General features: G+C 45.8%; 1 protein-coding gene across 1 annotated transcript in view; it reads left to right on the top strand.

Annotated features, from left to right (window-relative positions):
• The first annotated feature begins 10863 nt into the window (after nt 1–10863).
• LRRC3B (leucine rich repeat containing 3B) overlaps nt 10864–17375 on the top strand; it is a 246918-nt gene continuing 240406 nt past the window's right edge. Inside the window, exon 1 of the mRNA XM_040353016.1 lies at nt 10864–11315. The gene's annotated coding sequence lies outside the window, so the exon portion shown is untranslated. The remainder of the gene's footprint in view (nt 11316–17375) is intronic.

Genomic DNA, 17375 nt, shown 5'->3' on the forward strand with positions numbered 1-17375 from the left:
GCGGGTCTCGCTGCCGCGGTCACAGTGCTTCGGACCGGGTCGTGGGTGCGCGCCTGCGACCCACGGCTGGGCATTTAACAATCACATACAGGTACGTGATTGTGCCCAGCTGTGTCATTCTGCCAACGTATTTCGGCGTTAGGCGGTCCTTAAGTGGTTAATAACAGGAATACATATTGTAGCACTGCTGATTGTTTTGGGTGGCACATTTACCTTGTGGCTCTTCCGAATTCATAGGGGTGAATTGTGCATATAGCAATAGTAAAAGAATGTCCGCAAAAGTGTCTTTGCTGTGCTCTTTATTACCCAGCCGGGTAAAAACAATGAACTGGTGATGAAAGGGATAGAACAGTGGTTCTCAACCTGGGGGTCAAATGATGATTTGCCAGGGGTCACCGAATCCCCTGCTGTTCCTGAAACCCACACCGCCAGCCTTTTTGCGGCCGCCCAGCAAGGTTGTCCCTGTGGCCACCCAGCTGGGCTCTTCCTGGAGCACGTGCTGCCCACTCGGCCTCTTCACAGCAACCCATTCAGTTCACGGCATGGCTGGGGAGAAGAGACTAGAGGTCAGCTGACTGGTGAGGAATGTGAAGTGGGAGAGGCTGAAGGAGACCCTATCTCCTGATTTCGGGATAGGTGTCACTGCTACAAGACACCACAAAGTCGGAGACACAGTGATTAACATGAGTAACATGTGATTATAGTTCAACAGAGGACCTTGATCAAGAGCCCCTAAGTTGGCTGATCAGAACTCCCCGCCAGCACTGCCACTCATCCCTACTCCCCCCCACCACCAATGAGTAAGAGAAGGAATAACAATAGAGAATACATGGAAGGGAGAGGAAAAGGGGCGGAAGAACAGAGAAAAAGGGAGATAAATAATAAGAGAAAAAACAAGAAAGACGGCTAGATTGGGGGGAAAAAACAAGAAATTAGGATAGAGAGAAATACAAGGGAAAGAAAGGAGAACAAAGAGAAAGAATGATACTGTACATCCTAAAATGTACCAAAGAGGTTTTAATACTGTACGAGTGGAAGGCACTCAGGGAGCGCTAAATGTCCGTGGGTTAGAAGCGCAATTTACTTGTCTTGGGTGCTGACAACCCATGCCACGTTAATATTTTTTTATATTTTAATAGGGGTTCCCACAACTTGGGAAATTTTATCAAGGGATCACGGCACTAGAAGGTTGAGAACCACTGCGATAGAGTTTGCAGGAAGATGGAGAACAGCAGATTCAGGCGTAGTATTTATGTAACACTTTCCGTACCACTCCTGCCTGAGTGGGTTTAGTGTACCCGGACAGGCCTCTCTCACTGACCTGGCAGCCGGATTATCACTCGAACCTTAGTAGGATAAAGTCTCTGCCATAGACCCTCCTGGATGAACTTGAACTTGAGGAAAAGTCTCTGCCACAGAACCTCTCTGATTGTAGTTACAAAGGCAATCCTCCTTAGATGAATTACGCCTGGATCTCCTTCTTTATGTCGCCCAGGTACCGACTGACAGGTAATCAATCCTTCAGTGTTCGGCTACCTTGATCCCCGGTGGCTTTTTGAAATCCTATTGGACCGCCAGCCTCTCAATGGCGCTCCTCAGACGCACTCCCCACCGAACAGCACTACCGCTTGGGATCCTCAAAAGTGGGAACCCAGTCACTCACTGAGTACCCATCGCTGCTCAAATGCTCCGGGCCAACATGGCCCTGGAACCAAGAACACTGTGTGGCACACACGCCCTGGCCAGGTAGGCCATAACGCCGGGGCGCCGTGATGTGGCCACCCTAAAGATGGGTGCCACATTTGGTGAAGAAGACGACCCAGACTAATGGCGTCTGCCCCATAAAAAACCCTCTTCCAGCATGCATAGCGAGGCTAAACCCTCCTGATTGGCTGATGGGGTAGAGCACCCAAACCTTGACTCCACCGCTGCCACCTACTGCACAGGGGCTGGAAGAACACCCCAGCACAGCAGAATGAGCCCACAGCTCAGCCAAGCTGAGACAGCGACCCTGTTTTGAACATAACAATTTGGATCAGAGTTTAACTACACTCTGATCTACCTCTAAATTTAAATAGCACCGGTACCTAAAGTAACCAGGCGCTACAATATTATTTCAAGCAATATATGAACAGACCTACAAGTCAAGCCAAGTCTTCATAAAAAACTGGTCCTAATTTCAAATGTTAATGTACAGTGCCCTTAACAGGCTAATTCCTCATTACTATTGTTTCTCTCAAGAGCTAATTCCAGCTTTTTATCATGATTTACGTTACACACATTTTTAGGGTGTAACATGGTACTATTTCACAGCCTCCCACCCTCAAACTGATCCCCTTTTACCTGAATCGCAGAACAATTTTCCTTGCAGCATTCTGTAGATTCCTTAATTTGACTTGGATGTAAATGGCTCCGCGCACACAGCCATGTCCAGGGCAGGACTTAGGGTGGTGGGGGCCCCTGGGCTTGAGTGTTGAAGGGGCCCCCTGGAGCCGAGAATTGGGGGGGATCGAAGTTGTTGAGCGCGGGGGGGGGGGGGGGGGAATTGAAGTTGTTGAGCGGGGGGGAGCGCATTAAAGTTGTTGAGCGGGGGGGGATTTTGCAGTTGTTGAGGGGGGAGTGCCTCTCACCTGTGCCAACAGCCGGGGCCACAGACTGTCATTAGCCCGGCTGTCGGCTTTCTTCCCTTCAGCAGCCACAGTCCTCCACACACCGCTCCGGTTCCTCCTGCTTCCGTGCTGCCTCCTCTTGCAGTGCGGGAAATTTAACCCTTTTGCGGGACTGCGGGAAGAAGCTGTCTGTGCGGGAAAGTCCCACAGAATCCGTGCGTGTTGGGAGGTATGCGCAGGGCCGCCATCAGGAATTTTGGGGCCCCTTGCACAGCTTAAGGCATAGGCCCCCTGAAGCAGAGAACCTAGGGGGGGGTGGGGGTGCTGCCGCCTGAAATTGAGAAGCGTGGGGGCTGCCGCAAATTGAGAAGCGGGGGGGCCTTTACAAAAAAAAGAAGAAATAAAGAAGAAAACAAATATATATAAATATATGTAGCCATCCGGGGCCCTGGGGACCTCTGGGACTTTTAATAAAAAATAAAAAAATAAACAAAAATAAAAAAATAAACATTTATAAAAAAAATAAAAAAGGGGGGGTTGCCACATGGGGCCCTGGGGACCTCTGAGCCCTTTAATAAAAAAAAATATATATATATATAAAAAAAAAAATGTAATTTTTTTTATAAAAAAATAAAAAAGGTGGGTTGCCATCCGGGGGCCCTGGAGACCCCTGGGCCCTTTAACCACTTCCCGACCCCCGCATGTACATATACGTCCACAATATGGCACGTACAGGCACATGGGCGTACACGTACGTCCTCGCCTATTAGCGGGTGGGGGGTCCGATCGGGACCCCCCCCGCTACATGCGGGGGTCGGGTCCGCTCGGGGAGCGATCCGGGACCACGGCGCAGCTATTTGTTTATAGCCGCTCCGTCGCGATCGCTCCCCGGAGCTGAAGAACGGGGAGAGCCGTGTGTAAACACGGCTTCCCCGTCCTTCACTATGGCGGCGCATCGATCGCGTCATTCCCTTTATAGGGAAGACACGATCGATGACGTCATTCCTACAGCCACACCCCCAAACAGTTGTAAACACATACTAGGTGCACCCTAACTCCTACAGCGCCACCTGTGGTTAACTCCCAAACTGCAACTGTCATTTTCACAATAAAGAATGCAATTTAAATGCATTTTTTGCTGTGAAAATGACAATGGTCCCAAAAATGTGTCAAAATTGTCCGAAGTGTCCGCCATAATGTCGCAGTCACGAAAAAAATTGCTGATCGCCGCCATTAGTAGTAAAAAAAAAATAAAAAATAAAAATGCAATAAAACTATCCCCTATTTTGTAAACACTATAAATTTTGCGCAAACCAATCGATAAACGCTTATTGCGATTTTTTTTACTAAAAATAGGTAGAAGAATACGTATCGGCCTAAACTGAGGAAAAAAAATGTTTTTATATATGTTTTTGGGGGATATTTATTACAGCAAAAAGTAAAAAATATTGCTTTTTTTTCAAAATTGTCGCTCTATTTTTGTTTATAGCGCAAAAACTAAAAACCGCAGATGTGATCAAATACCACCAAAAGAAAGCTCTATTTGTGGGAAAAAAAGGACGCCAATTTTGTTTGGGAGCCACGTCGCACGACCGCGCAATTGTCTGTTAAAGCGACGCAGTCCCGAACTGTAAAAACACCTTGGGTCTTTAGGCTGCATATTGGTCCGGGGCTTAAGTGGTTAATAATAATAATAATAATAAAAAAAAAAAAATATATAAAAAAAAACATTTTTTTACAAAAAATAAATAAAAAAAAGGGGGGTTGCCGTCCGGGGCCCTGGAGACCCCTGGGCCCTTTAATAATAATAATAATATATATATATATATATATATATATATATATATATATATATATATAATTATATATATATAAAAATAAAAAATATATAAAAAAAAACATTTTTTTACAAAAAATTAATAAAAAAAAAAGGGGGGTTGCCATCCAGGGCCCTGGGGACCTCCGGACCCCTAAAAAAAAAAAAAAAAAAATTTTTTTTTTTTTTTTTTTAAAGGGGGCCCCCTATTGGGTGGGGCCCCTGGGCTTGAGCCCAGTCAAGGCCAATGGTAAGTCCGGCCCTGGCCATGTCATCCAATCACATATTCATTCATGATCGATACATAGGCTCTATGAATAAAACAAAAATGACATGCCTCGTCTGCCATCATGGCAAAGGGACTCAGAGCAGCCAGAATCTATAGCACCTGTGCATGTCAACCAATCAACTTCTGTCTTCAGTTTGTTCAGTAAGGTCCCTTTCACACTGGGGCGGGAGGCGCGGTGGCGCTATACCGTCGGAATTGCCGCGGGATTCAGCCGCTAGCGGTGAGGTATTAACCCCCGCTAGCGGCCGATAAAAGGTTAATACCGCCCGCAATGCGCCTCTGCAGAGGCGCATTGCGGGCGGTATTACCGCGGTTTCCCATTGTTTTAAATAGGAAGGAGCTATGAAGGAGCGGTATACATACCGCTCCTCTCACCGCTCCAAAGATGCTGCTTGCAGGAGATTTTTTTTCTCTCCTGCCAGCACATTGTCTCAGTGTGAAAGCCCTCGGGCTTTCACATTGAGAAGGCAGGGCAGGAGATTTTTAGGCGGTATTTTTAGCGCTGTACCGCCTGAAAAACTCCTCAGTGTGAAAGGGGTCTAAGGCTACATTCACAAGGCAGTTTAGCAGCAGCCAGAAAGTGGCTGCTGACAGAATTCTATTGTAAATGTTGCATGCACACACTGGGGTTGATTTACTAAAACTTGAGAGCGCAAAATCTGGTACAGCTGTGCATGGTCATTTAAAGTGGTTGTAAACCCTTAAAAAAAAACCTGCAAAACAAAGGCATAATGAGCTAGTATGCATAGCATGCGCTGGAGCCGCCAGTAACGGCACATCTAACGTGCCGTTGCTTCAGTGCCCATGTGTCGATCACAGCGGGACATGCAGACACAGGGGGATATCTTCTAAACTGTGCAAGTTTAGGAGATATCCAGGGTAGCTACAGGTAAGCCTTAATATAGGCTTACCTGTAGCATAAAGTTGATACAACCACTTTAAAGTGTTTCTAAAGGCAGAAGGTTTTTTAACTTAATGCATTCTATGCATTAAAATTAAAAAAAAAAAACTTCTGGGTGCAGCAGCCCCCCCTTAGCCCCCTAATACTTACCCGAGCTCCATCTTGATCCAGCGATGTTGCACAAGAGCCTCAGCTGTCCAGGGACTCTCCCTCATTGGCTAAGACAGCAGCATTAGGTCATTGGCTCCTGCTGCTGTCAATCAAAGTCAGTGAGTCAATGAGAATTAGGAGGGGGTGAGTCTAAATGGACACACAGAGCAGCGGCTTAGCTTGGGTACCCCAATAGCAAGCTGCTTGATGGGACTTGGGAGCGGTTACATGTGAGTAATGCTTTTGACCAACACTGTACTGAGATGTGTGCTTCCAGGTTTGGCATTTCTGCAGTTTTGGACACACACAAACTGGGCAAATTTAATCTGCCAGTTTGTATGCAAACATGCCAAACTGCCCCTGCCCTCCCCAAGATATACAATTATGTGTTAGCAAAAATCCCCTCCACCCGGGGATAATAATTGAGCCCTAACCTGCATGCTTAAACCCCTAAGCATAAATTCCCCCTCCTCCCAGGTCAAATCTGCCACCTGCTGAAATCCCTTTTCACAGAACTAATCTTTGCCTCCCCCATCGCCCATCCCAGATTGAAAACTCTGTCTCCACAAGTCCTCCCAGCACATCCCACCCCCCCCCCCCCCTCCAAAAAAAAATTCCCCTCCTAGCACAGATCCGCTCACCCTATGCCACATTACCTCTTCTAACACAAACACCCCAAATCCCCATTCCAACAAAAATCCCCACAAATCACCTTTCCTAGCACCCCCCTTATTTCCCCTCCCCCTGCTCCCCCCCCCAACACAAATCCTCTCTTCTCCAATTTTCTTTCTGCACACCTCCCCCCTTTCCATCTCACATGATACTACAGTGCCCATGGTAGCCGTCGCTTCTGCTCACCCCTTGTCCCAGGCCCTGAGCTTCAAAATTTGAACCTGGAAGATAGAAGCTGACTGGTTGTCATGCACAGCTGCTGCTCCAGATCGTCTATGCTTCAGTTTCCCCCTATAGTTTCCAATGGAACACATCCCACTGATCCCAGGACTTGTAGATCAATTTCTTTTTCCTCCAGCTATCTAATTACAGATCCATACCTCTGTGCAGACCCTGGGCTGGAGGAATAGTCTTCAGCAGCCTGCGCATCACACGAATCGCTGTTGTGATGCTTTGCGTACACCCCCCATATCTTGTAAATATTTTATTATATCTTTTCATGTGACAACACTGAAGAAGTTACAATTTTCTACAATGTAAAGTAGTGAGTGTACAGCGTGTAAAACCGTGTAAATTTGTTGTCTCCTCAAAATAACTCAACACACAGCCATTAACCACTTGAGACCCGCGCTATAGACAAAAGACGTCCACAGCGCGGCTCTCAAGTGCCAAGTGGACGTCTTTAGACGTCCTTTTCTGTGCATTACCCGCGCGTGCCACTGGGGGGCGCGCAGCGGGTAAACACTGTCCCGGCGCATCGCTCGGGAGCCGATGCGTGTGCCTGGCGGGCGCGATGTCCGCCGGGTACACGCGATCGTCGGTAACACAGCAGGGACGTGGAGTTCTGTGTGTAAACACAGAGCTCCACGTGCTGTCAGAGGAGAGACCGATCTGTGTCCCTTGTACATAGGGACACAGCATCGGTCACCTCCCCCAGTCAGTCCCCTTCCCCCACACAGTTAGAACACACCCAGGATACACATTTAACCCCTTACTCACCCCCTAGTGTTAACCCCTTCCCTGCCAGTCACATTTATACAGTAATTAGTGCATTTTTATAGCACTGATTGCTGTATAAATGTGAATGGTCCCAAATTTGTGTCAAAAGTGTCCGATACGTCCGCCGCAATATCGCAGTCTCAATAAAAATCGCAGAACGCCGCCATTACTAGTAAAAAAAAAAATTATTAAAAAAAATCATAATTCTGTTCCCCATTTTGTAGGCGCTATAACTTTTGCGCAAACCAGTCGCTTATTGCGATTTTTTTTTTTTTTACAAAAATACGTTGAAAAATACGTATCGGCCTTAACTGAGAAAAAAATATGTTTTTTTTTTTAAAAAAAAAATTGAAAATTTTTATAGCAAAAAGTAAAAAATATTGATTTTTTTTTATAATTGTTGCTCTTTTTTTGTTTATAGCGCAAAATATAAAAAACGGAGAGGTGATCAAATACCACCAAAATAAAGCTCTATTTGTGGGGAAAAAAGGACGTCAATTTTGTTTGGAAGCCACGTCGCACGACCGTGCAAATGTCGGTTAAAGCAACGCAGTGCCGGAAGCTGAAATTTCGCCTGGGCACGGAGGGGGTTTATGTGCCCAGTAAGCAAGTGGTTAATGTCTAATTTGCTGGCAACAAAAGTGAGTACACCCCTAAGTGAAAATGTCCAAATTGGGACCAATAAGCCATTTTTCATCCCCGGTGTCATGTGACTCGTGTTACAAGATTGCAGGTGTGAATGGGGAACAGGTGAGTTAAATTTGGTGTTATCGCTCTCACTCTGTCTTACTGGTCACTGGAAGTTCAACATGGCAACTCATGGCAAAGAACTCTGAGGATCTGAAAAAAAGAATGATTGCTCTACATAAAGATGGCCTAGGCCAGGGGTGCCCAACCTTTTGTAGAACGAGGGCCACTTAAGCGACTTAGTAACTGGTCGCGGGCCACAATGAGCGGTGCGGGGGGATGACAGGCTCGTGTCCACTCTGCATATGGAAAGAGGACAAGAGGACACTCTACTCTATGGGCCTTCTGATCCAATCCACCCAGATGGAAGGGACACGAGACCGTTTACATTGCTGCCCCATAGAGATGAATGGAGGGCTGGACCGTTTGCGTGCCTAATGCTGATTTCGCACTGATGTGGTGCGGTTTACCCGCACCGCGGGTGCAGATCAGTGCACCTGTGGCTTTCCTATGGGTAAGCTGCACTTTGCCGTAGAATTCTATTATATCCTGCAGGTGTGGTGCACTTTCTGAAACTGGACCAAACCCACAGGTAAAAAACAGAAGCTTATGGCTCAGTGCTGCCTAGACGTGGGTCGGGGGTCCGATCGGGACCCCCCTGGTACATGCAGCGGTCGGAAATCGTTGGGGAGCGATCCGGGATGAGGGCGCGGCTATTCGTTTCTAGCCGCCCCCTCGCGATCACTCCCCGGAGCTGAAGAACCGGGAGAGAGTCGTATGTAAACACGGCTTCCCCGTGCTTCACTGTGGCGGCTGCATCGATAGTGTGATCCCTTTTATAGGGAGACACGATCGATGATGTCAGACCTACAGCCACACCCTCCTACAGTTGTAAACACACACTAGGTGAAACATAACTCCTTCAGCGCCCCCTGTGGTTAACTCCCAAACTGCAACTGTCATTTTCACAATAAACAATGCAATTTAAATGCATTTTTTGCTGTGAAAATGACAATGGTCCCAAAAATGTGTCAAAATTGTCCGAAGTGTCTGCCATAATGTCGCAGTCATGAAAAAAAATCGCTGGTCGCCGCCATTAGTAGTAAACAATAAATAAATAATAAAAATGCAATAAAACTATCCCCTATTTTGGAAACGCTATAAAGTTTGCGCAAACCAATCAATAAACGCTTATTGCGATTTTTTTTACCAAAAATAGGTAGAAGAATACGTATCGGCCTAAACTGAGGAAAAAAATATGTTATATATGTTTTTGGGGGATATTTATTATAGCAAAAAGTAAAAAATATTGCATTTTTTTCAAAATTGTCGCTCTATTTTTGTTTATAGCGCAAAAAATAAAAACCGTCAAATACCACCAAAAGAAAGCTCTATTTGTGGGAAAAAAAGGATGTCAATTTTGTTTGGGAGCCACGTCGCACGAACGCACAATTGTCTGTTAAAGCGACGCAGTGCCAAATCGCAAAACCTGGCCTGGGCATTTAGCTGCCTAAAGGTCCGGGGCTTAAGTGGTTAATAAGTCCTCCATTCAGGTATCACCAGCTGTTGTGGCCCCAAGCAAAGTGCATCTGGGATTTGGCCTATGCTAGGAGCCAGTGCTATACAGGAAGCATCAGCTTGTGCGACTCTGCTGCGCAGCCGCTTGCTTGTGCTACCGCTGCCTTCATTCACAAAACTGATGCTCTGGGATGGTTGGTCGGCCACATCAGAGGGTCTTCACGGTCCACTGGTTGGGCACCCCTGGCCTAGGCTATAAGATGATTGCCAAGACCCCTATAGTTCCCAATGGAACACATCCCACTGATCCAGGGGTCAAGTCCTGGGGAAAAAAGTGTGGGAACTCCCACCCAAGATCCACTCCCCCACCAAAAAAAATAAAAAATTATACCCTCATATGCATAATTACTAAAATGCAAGTTCTTTCTAAATCTCGCGATAACTCGCGGCAGATCTCTGCAAAGTCTCCTGGGAACAATGCCAAAAGCTCCCAGGAGACATTGCGGCATTGAGGAAGTGACGGAATACCTGCACACTACCCGATGAATCCATTTACAGGAAGCGGCCAGTAACATAAAGAATTACTAAGGTTCGCCTGCCCCTGACAGTGACTCGAGCTGGGAATCGGCGCTTAGTGAAGGATTGGCTCGGGCGGCTCAGCTGCTCCAGTCCTGCAAAGGGAACTGCGTTCCTGCTGTGAAAAAAGTGCAGGAACTCCGTACCCACGCGTTCCCGCAGGACTTGAGCCCTGCACTGATCCCAAGACTTGTATATCAATTTAATTTTCCTCCAGCTATCTCACTACAGAGTCAGACCTGGGGCTGAAGGAATAGTCTGCAGCAGCCTGCGCATCACACGAATCGCTGTTGCAATGCTTTGCAAGCTCTGATGCAAAAAAAAAAAAAAAAAAAAGAAAACAAAAAAAAAATTAAAAAAAATTATGCACAATTGTCTTTTTTTGCAAATGGGTGCATCTAATATTATGTGGTTAAAACAGTCCATTCTGCACACCAGGTAGATGATTTATCTCTCCCTGCCTTCCATGAAACTATTTCACAATTTAGCATTGCTGTTTTTTCAACCTGGAGGAATTATTTATGCCAGACAGGTTCCTGCGATGTGACTGGTAAGAAAGCAGCCAGGCAAAAGCAAAGAGGGAGAGAGAAAAAAAAAGAAGATTGCTATAGAGAAGAAGGTTCTGATGGCTTCTAAGAGATGATTAGCTGGAATGAGAGGGTCATGTCTGAAAATCAGAAAGCCTCCAGAGAGATGACACTGGTATAGAGTCACCATCACACCCACCCACCCACATCAGCAGCACCCAACCCATCCTCAGTGCTGAATGTTGCTGAGCAGATCCACAGTGTGACTGTGCTGGGTGTGTGTGTGTGTGTGCTGGGTGTGTGTGTGTCTGTGTGTGATCAGCTTGTTCATTGTCTGCCTAGTCCACACACACACATACACACACTCACCGGTGTCTCTCCTCCCTTGGGCTGCAGCAGGAGGGGCACTGGCTGCTGGGAGAAGCCTGCGATCCTCAGGATGGATGGAGAGCAGTGACAGCTCGGGTCACCGCCTGCGATCTGTCACAACACGTCGGAGATCTAGGAGACCACAAGCAGCATGTTGTCGCTGTCATCCTCCCCTTCCAGCGGCGTCAGGTAGTTCCTCCAGGTAAGAGATCTTCCAGTTCTTCTAATGACGCCTGTTGCGCTTCAGATGCTTCTTGCCTTCCAGCTCTTCCCTCCGATGCTGCGTGTTTGCTTGTTGGTGCTGATGCTGGAGGATGACAGATCGCTGTCACTATGGAGAGCCTTCCATCGGTATTCAACTACCATCAACTTTGATGGAGGAGTTCTGTCCTGTGCCCATCAATAAGCCACCATGGAAAAGTGCTTCTAAGGTGTCATTGCTGCTCTTTCATCCTATTGCTTCTGTTAGATGTGATAATTTTCCATGATTCCTGCTGTGTATGAAGGGGCTTAGGATCACTTTTATTTTAGATCGCCTATAAGAAGGATCATGGCTTCTGTATCTGACCCTGGACCCTATAATCAATCAACCAATCGATCAATCAAAGCAGTTCTAAGATGAAGCTTCTGCTGTGTCTTCCAATAATGAGATGTTGGGAATGAGCCTGCATAATATCCCTGCTGCTTGTAATATGTCTTATTCCAGGGCATAAGCCCCAGCTTTACTGATGGACCTCTCTTTTATTGTGAACGTAGAGAAGGATTCCTGATCATGTTAATGGAGAAGGTCTTCCTTCATCTCTTTCATAGACTAGAATTGGACCCAACTGTTCTAATCCCAGTGATTTTCTTCTCTGGAGGTAAACTCTGCTTAAAAATGAGATCATAGTTTACCCCCCCCCCCAAAACAAAATGAGCCCTATTTTAGTTTTATGATCACTTAGGGCAGTGGTTCTCAACCTTTCTAGTGTCGCGACCAGGGCTCAAGTCCTGCGGGAGCGCGTGGGAACGGAGTTCCTGCACTTTTTTCACAGCAGGAACGCAGTTCCCTTTGCAGGACTAGAGCAACCGAGAGCAGCCGAGCCGCCCGAGCCAATCCTTCACTAAGCGGCGATGCCCAGCTCGAGTCACTGTCAGGGGCAGTTCTGCCGCAAATTATCATGGGATTTAGAAAGAACTTGCTTAAAGTTCTTTCTAAATCCGGCGATAATTTGCGGCAGACCTCTGCAATGTCTCCTGGGAAGAATGACAAAAGCTTCCAGGAGACATTGCGGCATCGAGGAAGTGACGGAATACCTGCACACTACCCGATGAATCCATATACAGGAAGCGGCCAGTAACATAAAGGATTACTAAGGTACAGTGGATCGAAAAAAAAACAAAAAAACATGCGATTTAGTAATTATGCATATGAGCGTATCATTTTTTTTTTTTTTTGGTGGGGGAGTGGATTTTGGATGGGAGTTCCCACACTTTTTTCCCCAGGACTTGACCCCTGGTCGCGACCCCTTGATAAAATTTCCCAGGTTGTGGGGACCCCTAACAGTAAAATGATTTTCGTAGCATGGGTTGTCAGCACCCAAGGCAAGACAAGTAATTTTCACCCATAACCCATGAAAATTTAGAGCTCCCTGAGTTCCTTTCCACTTGTACAATATTAAAACCCCTTTGTGGTGTCTCGTAGCAGTGACACCTTTGCCGAAATCGGGAGCTAGGGTCTCCTCCAGCCCCTCCCACTTCACATTCCTCACCAGTCAGCTGACCTCTAGTCTCTGCCCCCCCCAGCCATGCTGTGAACTGAATGGGCGGCCGCAAAGAGGCTGAGTGGGCAAAAGGGCTGGGAGGGCAGTGCGGGCATCAGGAACAGCCCAGGATTTGGTGACCCCTGGCAAATCATCATTCGACCCCCAGGTTGAGAATCACTGACTTAGGGGGTTATTTACGAAAGTCAAATCCACTTTGCACTACAAGTGCAAACTACAAGTGCAAAGTGCACTTGAAATTGCACTGAAAGTACACTTGGAAGTGCAGTCGCTGTAGATCCGAAGGGGGACATGCACATTTTAGCTTGCACATGATTGGATTATACAATCAGCAGAGCTTCCCCTAATTTCAGATCTACCCCTCAGATTTACAGCGACTGCACTTCCACGTGTAGTTTCGGTGCAATTTCAAGTGCACTTTGTAGTTTGCACTTGTAGTGCAAAGTGGATTCGCCTTTCGTAAATAACCCCCTTTGTCTTGGCTAGACATTTATTTTATTCCAGAGTTTTCAACAGCTGAGTATTGATAGATCACCATAACCATGCTATGAGGTCATAGTTTATCCCCCCCCCCCCAAACAGAACAAACCCTATTTCACTTTTATGATCACTTTGTTTTGGCTATCCGGATTTGTTTCTGTGAATTCATTTTATTCAAGCGTTTTGAACAGCTGGGTGTTGATAGATCACCATAACCATGCTTAAAATGAGATCAGAATTTATTCCCCCGTAAACAAAATTATCCCTATTTTACTTTTATGATCACTTTGTCTTGGCTATTCATATTTGCTTCTGTGAATTCATTTTATTCAAGATTTTCAGCTGCTGATTGATGATAAGTTACCATAACCATGCTTAAATATGAGATCATAGTTTATTCCCCTCCCCCCAGACAAAATGAGCGCTATTTTACTTTTATGATCAGATTGTCTAGGTTATTCATATTTGCTTCTGTGAATTCATTTAATTCCAGATTTTTCAGCAGCTGAGTGATGATAAATAAGCATGCCTAAAAATGAGATCATAAGTTTATCCCCCCCTCCCCACCCCAAACAAAATGAGCCCTGTTTTACTTTTATAACCACTTTGTCACTTTGTCTTGGTTATCTGTATGCTTCTAGAAATTCATTTTATTCCAGAATTTTCAACAGCTGAGTATTGATAGATCACCATAACCATGCTTAAACATGAGATCATAGTTTACCCCCCCCCCCCCCCCCCCCCAAACAGGACAAGCCCTATTTTTCTTTTATGATCACTTTGTTTTGGCTATCCGTTTCTGTGAATTCATTTTATTCAAGAGTTTTGAACAGCTGGGTGTTGCTATATCACAATAACCATGCTTAAAATGAGATCATAGTAAAGTAAAATAGAGCTCATTCTGTTGGGGGGGGGGGCAACAGAATTAGCCCTTTTTTACTTTTTTGATTACTGTGTTTTGACTTGTAGGAATTCATGTATTTCCAAAGTTTTCAATGGCTGAGTGTTAATTGTTCTCAATAAGCATGCTTAAAAATGAGATCATAGTTTATCACCCCCCCCCCCCCCCCCCTCAAAAAAAAAAAAAAAAAAATCCCCATATTATTTTTTTGATCACTTTGTCTTGGATATTCGGAAAAAGTCGCCGTCTGGTTTCGCTTCTAAGAATTTGTTTGATTTTATTCCAGAGTTTTCAACAGCTGAGAGTTGATAAATCACAATGACCTGCTCATTAACCCTTCTATTAAATGTCCCCAGTATAATTTAATGGCTAGAAATTGATATTGGCTTTTTATCATTCTGGTCCTCTAGCTAGACTGAGGCTCCTTTCTTTTGTGTTGACTCTTCAATAAAACCTTTACTTGGCATGTTTGCCTTCAGTTTTGAACATGAGACCCATTCAGGGGTGGACTGACCATTGAGTCACACGGGCACTGCCCAAGTGCCCAATGTCACTAGGGGGCCCCATCAGGGTTGCCAGGCTCAGTAAAACCAGGGACAGTATGTAAAAATCTATGTTTCTTTTACATCTGTCCCTGATATGTCTGAAACCAACATGCTTCTGATGTGAAAATCCTGAGATGGTGGCCATCTGTAAGCCCAGGGGCCCCATAGTCTTCTATTGCCCGGGGGCCCCATGAGTTGTCAGTCCGCCCCTGGACCCATTGGTTGTATGATTCTGGGCCTGGGGCGGACTGACAACTCATGGGCCCCCCACGCGATAGGGGATTATGGGCCCCCCAGGCGATAGGGGATTATAGGCCCCCTCGGGCGATAGGGGATTATAGGCCCCCCAGGTGATAGGAGATTATGGGTCCCCCCGAGCGATAGGGGATTTTGGGCCCCCCCCGGGCGATAGGGGATTATGGGCCGCCCGGGCAATTGGTGATTATAGGCCCCCCCGGGCGATATGGGATTATGGGCCCCCCAGACGATAGGGGATTATAGGCCCCCCCGGGCGATAGGGGATTATGGCCCCCCCGGGTGATAGGGGATTATGGCCCCCCCGGGCGATAGGGGATTTTGGGCCCCCGCCGAGCGATAGGGGATTATGGGCCCCCCGGGCAATAGGGGATTATGGGCCCCCCGGGCTATAGGGGATTATGGGGCCCCCAGGCAATAGATTATAGGGCCACACAGTATACATACATACACACACATACACAGTATACATACACACAGAATACACACACACACACACACACACACACTAAAAAGGTACTGGAGAGGCGGGGCAGCTATAATCTTGGGATTTTCTTAAAAACACTGATTTTTACATACTGTCCCTGGTTTTACTGAGGCTGGGAACCCTGATGGGGCCCCCTATTGGCATGGGGCCCTTGGGCAGTGCCCGAATAATCAGTCCGCCCCTGTTCTGGGCATGGTATAACTTATTTACCATGAAACAAGTACAGAGTGGGCCAGGAGCACGCCGTGCAGTCTGGGGTTTGTTTCAATTATTTCCCTCTTTAATTCTCTGGAGCAGAAGAATTATTGATTCAAATCAGGAATGCCAGAGTAAGAGACTACTGTTTTGTTCTAGAACTCTGGGAAATACTGGAACTGAGTAATTTATTGTTCAGTTTATCTGTCTATCTATCTATCATGTCTATTTGACTAATTATTTTCCTATTCAGGGTTGAGAGTTCTAGTCAATATGCATTCATAATGGTCACGTGACCATAGTAGTATAACCTATACACATTCATAAAAATATGCTTGCTCTGAAAACCACACACATAAGATCCAATGTATATGTAACCTAGTTCCATTGTTGTTTGTCAGTCCAGATCAGTTTACCATGACATCACAGAGTACATGGAGCATGCTGTTTATAAGGAGAGGGATATAATGAGGTTATTTATGAATACAGCTGGTGATCCCTGAGACAAGAGCCAAGCCTGGGCACTGTGCCCCTTGTCCAGTCCTTGAGTTTGAGAATTTCCCCCTGTTATTACATATGCTGTGGATGTCTTCACACCACAGTGGTGGTAACAATAAAATAAGCAGAGTTTGTTAGAAGCAGCAGGCAACGATAGATAGAGGAAAGCATGCAATGTAGATTTTTGCAGCCTGTGGATTCCTCCGAATACTGCGTGCACACCCTTTGTAACATAGCCACAATACATTCTAATTATTCCACATTCAAGTTGGATTGAACTGCTGTTTATTATACTGGGTGCTGTGCAGTCAGACTGTATATGTCTTAGGATTTATGACAGGGTAGCTTAGACAAGCAGAACGCAGGGCGGGGAGGAAGGAAAGAGTCAATTAAAATAGTTTTGATTGGAAATGAAAGAATGAAGCCTCTGGTCATATTTATTTCTTCGGAATATATTACATGAAATGGCAATGTTGCATCTTTTTGTTTGTTAATAATTTGTGCATGTTACATATCTCACAAAAGTGAGTACACCCCTCATATCTTGTAAATATTTGATCATATCTTTTCATGTGACAACACTGAAGAAGTTACAATTTGCTACAATGTAAAGTAGTGAGTGTACAGCTTGTATAACGGTGTAAATTTATTGTCCACTCAAAATAACTCAACACACAGCCATTAATGTGTAATTCGCTGGCAACAAACGTGAGTACACCCCTAAGTGAAAATGTCCAAATTGGGCCCAACAAGCCATTTTTCATCCCCGTGTCATATGACTCATTAGTGTTACAAGGTTGCATGGGGGAATGGGGAGCAGGTGTGTTAAATTTGGTGTTATCGCTCTCACTCTCTCATACTGGTCACTGGAAGTTCAAAATGGCACCTCATGGCAAAGAACTCTGAGGATCTGAAAAAAAGAATGGTTGCTCTACATGAAGATGGCCTAGGCTATAAGAAGATTGCCAAGACCCTGAAACTGAGCTGCAGAACGGTGGCCAAGACCATACAACGGTTTAACAGGACAGGTTCCACTCAGAACAGGCCTCGCCATGGTCTATGAAAAAAGTTGAGTACACGTGCTCAGGGTCATAGCCAGAGGTTGTCTTTGGTAAATAGATGTAGTGCGTGCTGCCAG

This window comes from Rana temporaria, chromosome 5 (genome assembly GCF_905171775.1).
Source record: "Rana temporaria chromosome 5, aRanTem1.1, whole genome shotgun sequence".
Classification (NCBI taxonomy): Eukaryota; Metazoa; Chordata; class Amphibia; order Anura; family Ranidae; genus Rana; species Rana temporaria.